Source organism: Osmerus mordax, chromosome 11 (assembly GCF_038355195.1).
Source record: "Osmerus mordax isolate fOsmMor3 chromosome 11, fOsmMor3.pri, whole genome shotgun sequence".
Lineage (NCBI taxonomy): Eukaryota > Metazoa > Chordata > Actinopteri > Osmeriformes > Osmeridae > Osmerus > Osmerus mordax.
The window spans coordinates 2,934,338-2,943,118 of record NC_090060.1 but is presented as its reverse complement, the minus strand read 5'-3'; positions in this window follow the sequence as shown (position 1 = coordinate 2,943,118).

Below are 8,781 nucleotides of genomic sequence, written 5' to 3'. Positions count from 1 at the left end.
ACACTCTGATGCTATTGAGTATGTATCTTTTTATTGTGTGTGCTTGCCTTCGGAGAGCACAACCATTGTTCTCTCTCATATATATTTATTATTTTCCCACCCCTAAGGATTCCTCAATATTTATACACAACGTCATTGTCAAAATGTTGTTCTTGGTCCCGATTGCGTTGCTTGTATTTTTATTTTCGTTCCGTTGAACGGTTTAGGAGTTTACAAGGGACCTCAGTGCTAGCTATGGCGTGAAATTAGTGCCAGGAGAGCGAGCTCTGTAAAAACGATTTGTAACTTGCAAAAAAGATTTGTCTCTGTAGAAAATGATTCGTGTACTTGCAAAAAAACGTTTTGTGTCTCCGTAGAAGAATTGCAGGAGCTAACCAGTCGGACGGCGTACATAAATACAGGGTGTTGATATTCACAGCCTGGAAACATACCCATCTGAAACCGACGCAAGCACACCCCCACAATTTCCCCAGAAACTTCCCCAGAAATTGTACCCTCTCTAGTTACTTTTTTTTGTCTCCATGGCAATTCGAATTTTGAGAGATGTAGTGATACTTATTTTATTTTTATTTATTTAACCTTTATTTAACCAGGAAAGGTCCCATTGAGATTAAAAATCTATTTTTCAAGGGAGACCTGGCCAAGACAGGCAGCAACATAACGGTGTTAGTCATACTACAACTGCCTTGCGAAGAGTACAGTCCACTACAAGTTTTTTTTCTGTCTCAAAGATGTCGAGCCGACGTAGAGTTATCGAAATCATGTCCTTCAAAATGACGTGTGCATCTCCAGACTACCCAGAGCCTCAGACCTTGAAGCTAAAACTTTACAATCTGGGGATTGTGCCCTTGGTGTGCGTTTGTTCTCCATGCTCAAGCATGCCTTCATGCCTGGCACTGGCTTCTGCCACCACAGCGAGAAAAAGGAACCTCACTTCTTGCCACGTCCTCACCGCCTCCCCAGCCGCTTCAACAATGTCATCCACCCCATACCCTTCCACCCTGACACCTACCGCCAGTTGGTGCTTCAGGCCAACCTTGGGACTCACGTCTTGGCCAATAAGGACTTTATGTTCCTGGTCTGCTCCCCAATCTACGACAGGCGTGGGGATATCGTGGAGGACAAGTGGATGGTGTCCCACAACCAAGAAGACGGCTGGCTCAGCTTGTCCCTGATGCGTCACTTGAGGCACCGTCCAGGAAGGAGGACCGATGCCGCGTGCACCGCAACAGATCCTTCTGGGGCGGCCGAGTAGGAGCAAAGCGCCCCCCCCCCCGGTTCAGACGAAAAGGAGGGCCGACTCCAAGAGCTCCAACGCCCCCGTCCCCAAGAGGAGGTTAATGTGCATGTGAGGAGTCCTGGTGGGCGTGGCAACTCCAGATCCGTCAGTGTGTCCAGCCTCCTGGTTCTCTGTGTGGTGTGACATGCAGACCACAGCATCATCAGACAGGAGCTTCCTGGAGATGCATCCACATGGCCAGCTACCATGGTAGCAAGCACTACTGAGCTGAAAAGCTTTCGATAAAAGTGGGCTTTATTGAAAAGTTACTATAATATAGTAACACATTGTCTAATATATTTTCTGTATGTGTGTGTGTGTGTTAGGGTCTGCCAAAAACCAGGCATGGTTAACCCTCAGGTACCTACTTGTTTGTTTAGACAGAGTAGGTGATGAACTCGTTGAGAGCAGGCTCCAGGTAGGCCACAGGCATTACTGCAGCCAGATGGGCCAGACACTCCCCCAGGGCTAGCCTCGGTCTGCGAGACACTCACACACACAGTCACATTAACTTATATGCGCACATACATAATTATGTCAAGCTTCTAATAATAATAGTTAAAGAGGAAAGACAAAAGACATGAACAAGTGGGAGAAAGCAGAAGTGAGAAGAAAAAGAGATGAAGAGAAGGAGGAGGGATGGAGCAGAGGATAAGGGTCAGGGGTGAGATTCACCACCGTCTTACATCCGTTCTCATCAAGCCCAGGGTGGGGAGGTGAGCTGGAGGTCGACACTCCGACAGCTCTGACTTTTCTTTAAATTCCCTCTCACTTCACTTCCACAGTTCATTTGACATTTTCTCTATATTTCCCAGTTTCTCTTTCATTTCTCTATGTGCTCTGCTCAACTTTTTCTTCATCCTTTCGCCCCAATTAAATTCATTTCAATAACACTCTGCTAGGATGACAGCAGTGAGCACAGTTACTGGAGTGCACCAGACATAATTCAAACAAATCAGTGTAGCATTACACATCTGATATTATCACGGCAACATGTTGTCTCTCAGTACTTCCGTTTACAACGCTTGTGTTCCTCTCTTTCTGTCTCTCTCCCCGTCTCTGTCTCATTCTCTCTAATTTTTTTAAGTGATTTTATTTCTCTCCCTGTTTTCTCTTTCTTTTTCTCTCCCTCTTGCTCTGTCTCCCCCTCCCTCCATCCCTCTCTCCCTCTCTTGCTCTCTGCATTCTATCTCCTCCTTTCTGTTCTCTGAAGGGAATCAAAGCCAGCCAGAGACGCAAGGCTTCGTTGTGATTCGTCTGGTCTGTCTTGATTGGAATCAATTAGACAGCAGAACTCATTACGGGAGGCTTGCATCTGTCACAGGAAAACAGCCCAGTACACTGCAATCTATATGTAAGTTCACCTAAGTATACTTGTGTCCATATACATACATGCATACATACATTCATTGATTCATACATACATATACATCTGAGAACAAAAAATCTACAATATTAATTTACCACATGTTGCATCAGTCATTAAACGGTAAATTGTGCTTATTGGGTGTGCTCAAGCCTTCGGCGAGAGCACAACCTTTGTTCTCTCACATATATATTATTATTATTATTATTTTTATTTTTATTTCTTTTTGCCCCCCTAAAACTCAGTAAATACTTGGCCTACATAGACAACGTAGGTGTCAAAAGTTTCGTCTTGGTAGCGATTGAGTTGCTTCTATTGGAATTTACGTTCAGTTGCATGGTTTAAGCTTAAATTAAGTTTTTGTGGCGAAAAGTGAAGCTAACGGTGGCTAATTTGCTAGCCACAGTCACTGACGTTACTAACGTCACTGCGTCACTAACGTCACGAAAACACGCGTGACTACCTTTGCCAGAACATTCGTTTAGCATCTGTTAACTTGGGGGATAGCTAGGCTAACTATAGCTTTACTGCAAGGCAGCTGCAGAAACGCCACAAGAAAAGAGGCCAGGGTGATAACTATTTACTCATTTTACTTTGTGATATGACACACAATTGTGATGTGTAATGTACAATATAAGCTGATATTATTAAGGAAGTACATCTACTTTCGGAAACAGTAGTCTACTATTTCACTGAAGTATTAGCATCATGACATTAGCCTGTGTTTCCCGGGCAACACATACTACAGTGGTCTATGATGTAGCGTTATCTGTTTTCAATCGTTAAAATAAACATTCCTCACATATACATTTTCGTTGTAGGATTTATTCTGACATTAGAAACCGATTTGTTGGTGAAATTACCATTACCTGTGGTTTCAAACCAGTGTAGCTCACTGCAACGCTGTAGCTTACGCGAGACACACTACAAAAACATCTAGCTACAGTACACAGCTGTTTAGGAAGTCAAACGGCGACAGAAAATGTTCGGCACTCCCCTTACTTAAATCAAAAGTCTATCTAACTACTAACCTGAACTTCATTGCCACAGCCTAAACGTTGTCAATCTGTTCATGAAAATAATTAATTTCAGCCTAAACCGTACAACGGAACGTTAAATCCAATTCAACCAACGCAATCGCTACCAAGACGAACACAGCAGTAGCCTAGTACTGTACCGTAGTAGTACAATTTACCGGGGCAGCTTCTCAACACAGGGCTATATCGCATTTTGCGTTGTTACTGACAATGATCGCTACCAGTGAGCTTTTTATGAATGAGCAATTTTCCACTAAATAAATGTCAAGCTTATTTACGTTTTGGGGGGCATATTTTCAGTTAGCAGATGGTACCGTTTGAATTGCGATTCCATCTTCTACTGCCGGGTAACGTCGTAGAATAATCTTCAAAGGGGTTGTTTATTCATGAATGAATGCAATATGAGTAGGCTAAATGCCTGAAAATATCATGAGAAGAGAAAAACTTAAAATGACGTTTAAATCATAGAGATTAGGTCAATTTTTACACCGGTCTGCAATAATGTAACGAAAACACGCGTGACTACCTTTGGCAGAACATTCGTTTGGCATCTGTTAACTTGGGGGATAGCTAGGCTAACTATAGCTTTACTGCAAGGCAGCTGCAGAAACGCCACAAACAAAGAGGCCAGGGTGATAAATATTTACTCATTTTACTTTGTGATATGACACACAATTGTGATGTGTAATGTACAATATAAGCTGATATTATTAAGGAAGTACATCTACTTTCGGAAACAGTAGTCTACTATTTCACTGACATATTAGCATCATGACATTAGCCTGTGTTGCCCGGGCAACACATACTACAGTGGTCTATGATGTATCTGTTTTCAATCGTTAAAATAAACATTCCTCACATATACATTTTCGTTGTAGGATTTATTCTGACATTAGTAAACGATTTGTTGGTGAAATTACCATTACCTGTGGTTTCAAACCAGTGTAGCTCACTGCAACGCTGTAGCCTACTGTACCCGAGACACTAGTGTGAGTAGCTAACAACAACTCCTCAGCTGTTTAAGTCAAACGGCAACAGAACATGTTCGGCACTCCCCTTACTCAAAAGTCTTTCAGTAGGGAAACTATCTGACTACTAACCTGAACTTCATTGCCACAGCCTAAACTTTGTCAATCTGTTCATGAAAATAATTAATTTCAGCCTAAACCGTACAACGGAACGTTTAATCGAATTCAACCAACGCAATCGCTATCAAGACGAACACAGCAGTAGTCTACTAGTAGTACTGTACTGTAGTAGTAGAATTTACCGGGGCAGCTTCTCCACACAGGGCTATATCGCATTTTGAGTTGTTACTGACAATGATCGCTACCAGTGAGCTTTTTATGAATGAGCTATTTTCCACTAAATAAATGTCAAGCTTATTTACGTTTTTGGGGGCATATTTTCAGTTAGCAGATGGTACTGTTTGAATCGCGATTCTATCTTCTGCCGGTAAAGTCGTAGAATAATCTTCAAAGGGGGTTCTTTATTAATGAATGAATGCAATATGAGTAGGCTAAATGCCTGAAAATATCACGAGAAGGGACAACTTAAAAGGACGTTTAAGTCATAGAGATTAGGTCCATTTGTACACCGGTCTGCCAAATGTATTCGTTTTGATTCAGCCTGTCAGCTGCCTCTTGCAGGGGAAATGAGAAGACGTCATATTTCATTCTACACTTCACTCGTATTTTGAGTTGTAAATGAGCAGCAAAAAAAAGATGCTTTTAAATCTATGTAATCTTTATAAATAATAAGTAGGCCCGATGCATTTTTATATAAAATATACAGACCCCTGTGCAACCGACGCAAGCAAGCACACCCTACAATTTCCCCAGAAATTGTATCCTCTCTAGTTATTTTATACTTCAATTTGGGGCACAGTTGTCTGCTAACATTATTCTGCATCTTAGCCGAACTGACTCAGTCTGTGTTTTTGTATACATATTGTATACATAATCACTTAAAATAATAATAATGATGTGATTATCGGCAGAACAACTCTGAAGTGTTGGAGTATTTTATCCAAATTTGCATGTTAATACAGTAGACAAGCCCTCTACAGAGCTAAATAAGACGCCCTCTACAAGGAAGCTAAATGTCATATCATCATCCCATCCCTGCCTCAGTCTGTCTACACACTGCCAAGCATTTTCTGTAACAGACGCTCACAAACACCTACCTCTCTCCCCCCTGCTGTTGTGTACGCGCTGACAAGCAATACAGGCAAGTACACAGCCACGCACACACACGTGAACACACACACGTGAACACACAAAACACACACACTGTACTCACACACACACACACACAGAGGGGAAACCTGAAGGTGAAAGGCACCACCAGTGTTTAACAATTATATTATTCAAGGTCACAAAGACCAGACAGCTACAAACACACACACACACACTCACAGGTTACAGCCTTGGCTTATAAATCACAGTGCGTGGAGTGTGAGCATTTAAAAGGGCCAGCTCACATAAATATATGCAGCCTGTATGAGTACCAGGAGTTATAGAGGTCAAAGAGGGGACGACTGGAGAATTAATCTCTCTTTTTCTCTCAGTCTTTCTCTTTCACTCACTTGCTTGCTTCATTTTCTCTGTGTCTCTCTCTCTATTTTCTATCTCTCTGTCACTTTCTTTTTCTCTGTCACTCCTTTTCTCTCTCTTTCTCTCCATGATCTGTCATTCTCCCCCATTCACTCTATCTGTCGATGTCCCTCTTTCTGTTCCTCCTGCCATTCTTTCTCTTATAGTCATTTGATGCCCTCTTGTCTCAACGTTATGGTCATGGTCCTACAGGGCAAAAACAGGGTGAGGTTTTCACACCACCTCTAGAGATGGAGAGACAAGGTGCTTCAGTCATCTGCAGCACAACTCCTGGTGTTACAAGTGACAACAACAATATGTTATCCAGTTTGGGACATGTATAGAAAAGAAGCAATTACCAAGCCAACGTTATGCTAGACATTGTATATTTAATGTTTTTTTTGGGGGGGATACACTTTGTGTGAGTTGAGATAGTGTATGTGTGTGTGTGTGTATATATACAGTATATGTGTTTCTGATGTCAGTTGATTGGTGACACTGAGGGGAAGGATGTGCGTTCATCCCTTCCACCCTGCTGTAAATTACTCCTGTTGTACTGTGTGTGTGTGTGTGTGTGTGTGTGTGGGTGTGTGTGTGGGTGTGTGTGCTGTGTGCATACAGTAGACTTGTGTATGCCAGTAAGAACCTTCAAGGTTAATTGACCACAAGCAAAGTACTTGTTCTTCCAAACGCTTATAAAAGGCAAAGGTCTCATCTCCATCTGACCCTTGACACGCAATATTATTAACTAAATGCTGAGGCTCTGTCTCTCACACACACACACACACACGCACACACACACACACATGTACACACATACTGCATGACCTACAAGGCCCCCTATTAACCCAGTCTGGCATTGGTGGCTCCTGGCATGCAGTGAGACTGGTACAGCAGAGATGAGACAGGGCTAGTGTTTAAAGGTTCTGTTTGGCCCACACCCAGACAGCCTACTCTGTGGGTCTGACACAACACTTCTTTGCACTGCAGAATCTCTAGTGCTATTACAGTCATTAATCTAAGACCAAGCGGAATATCTTACTTGAACTGTCCCTTGGGGTTTTATTGGGGTCTTTTTTCAACTCCTGCCTGGGAATTGACAGTTATTTGACAATTCTATCTTACAGGCGGGGACTAATATACACGGTAAAGCTTTAATAGAGCTCACTGGAGTGTAAAATGTCCTTGTTGGAATGTGTGAAATGTGTCTGTAGTCCTCATGCTCTCCAGTGTTTGTGTCCATTACTTTTCATTAGCGATGTAATAGGTGTGTGAGTGCGATGCTATGAACCAATGGGAGAGGATCCATTCCTGCATGAGATGGAACTCGTCCTCCCTGATTGGCTCGGGTAGTGGTCACAACACTGTGCCTAATCAGGAAATGTGTGTGTGAGTGTGGGAAGAGAAGTGTTGGCGAGAGAAGTGTTTGAGTGTGTGTGTGTGTGCATGTGTACTGTATGTGAGAGTGTGTGCATACTGTGTGGGGCTATGGTACAGGTAGGTCAATCAGCTAATCAATACACAAAGAGTGCTAGCATGGAGCACATACTTTATCGGTTTGGTTGAAATCATCAAGTAAGCATTTGATCATTACTATAATGACATACATTATGTTCCCCAGCTTAAAAGGAGAGGAGAAAAACTGTAACTATGATTATGAGTAAGAAATTAATTAAAAATTGCCACTTTGCAAGTGTGACTACTCACAGTCTATTTATATAAAGCAGTAGACCAGCCACAGACCCACTCCTATTGAGATTTGAAGTTCGACTGTGTATGTGTGTATGTTAGAGAGAGAGAAAGGGTGAGAGAGAGATTTTCAGCCTCAGTGTCTACTTGTGTGTACTCTGCCTGTGTGTTGTGTGTGTGTTCACATGCCCTGGTCTGGCTCTAAAACAGATTAAGTGGGCTGGTGTCTGACCCGCTGCCCTAGGTTGGGTTTATCCATGACGGTGGGGGCAGAGAGCAACACTCAATCCCCCTTGGGGGGCTTCCAGCCTGGGCTAGTCTGCCACCCTTTGACCCCCCACCTGGAGGATCCGGCTGGAAGTGTCACCGCAGGGTAATTGGCCTGTCTGTCTCCTTGTCGCACTGAGAGCCTGACACAGCATTGTCCCGGGCTGTGTGTGTGTGTTTAAACAACAAAGAGCTGTGAACTACTTTTATCGATGATCATAATTAAGCCTCAAATTTGCTAGTTGTTCGCGCTCTGCTATTAATTTTTTTTTTCTGGTCAGTGTATGTATGTTAGTGTCCTAAAAACCTCCTGATGACCCACTGGCAATGAGGAAACTGACTAACTCTCACATGTGTGCATGTGTGTGTGTGTGTGGGTTAGTGTGTGTGTTTATAGTTGTGTGTCTGTGCAAACGTGTGTGGGGGCCTTTACCCTTATTGTGACACGTTAGGGATAGTGAGGTGCCTGAGGACATAGTGATGCAAGCATGATTCAAAGCCACCACGGCCAACCTTCCAGTGACCTTCCAGTGACTTTCTCTCTGATTC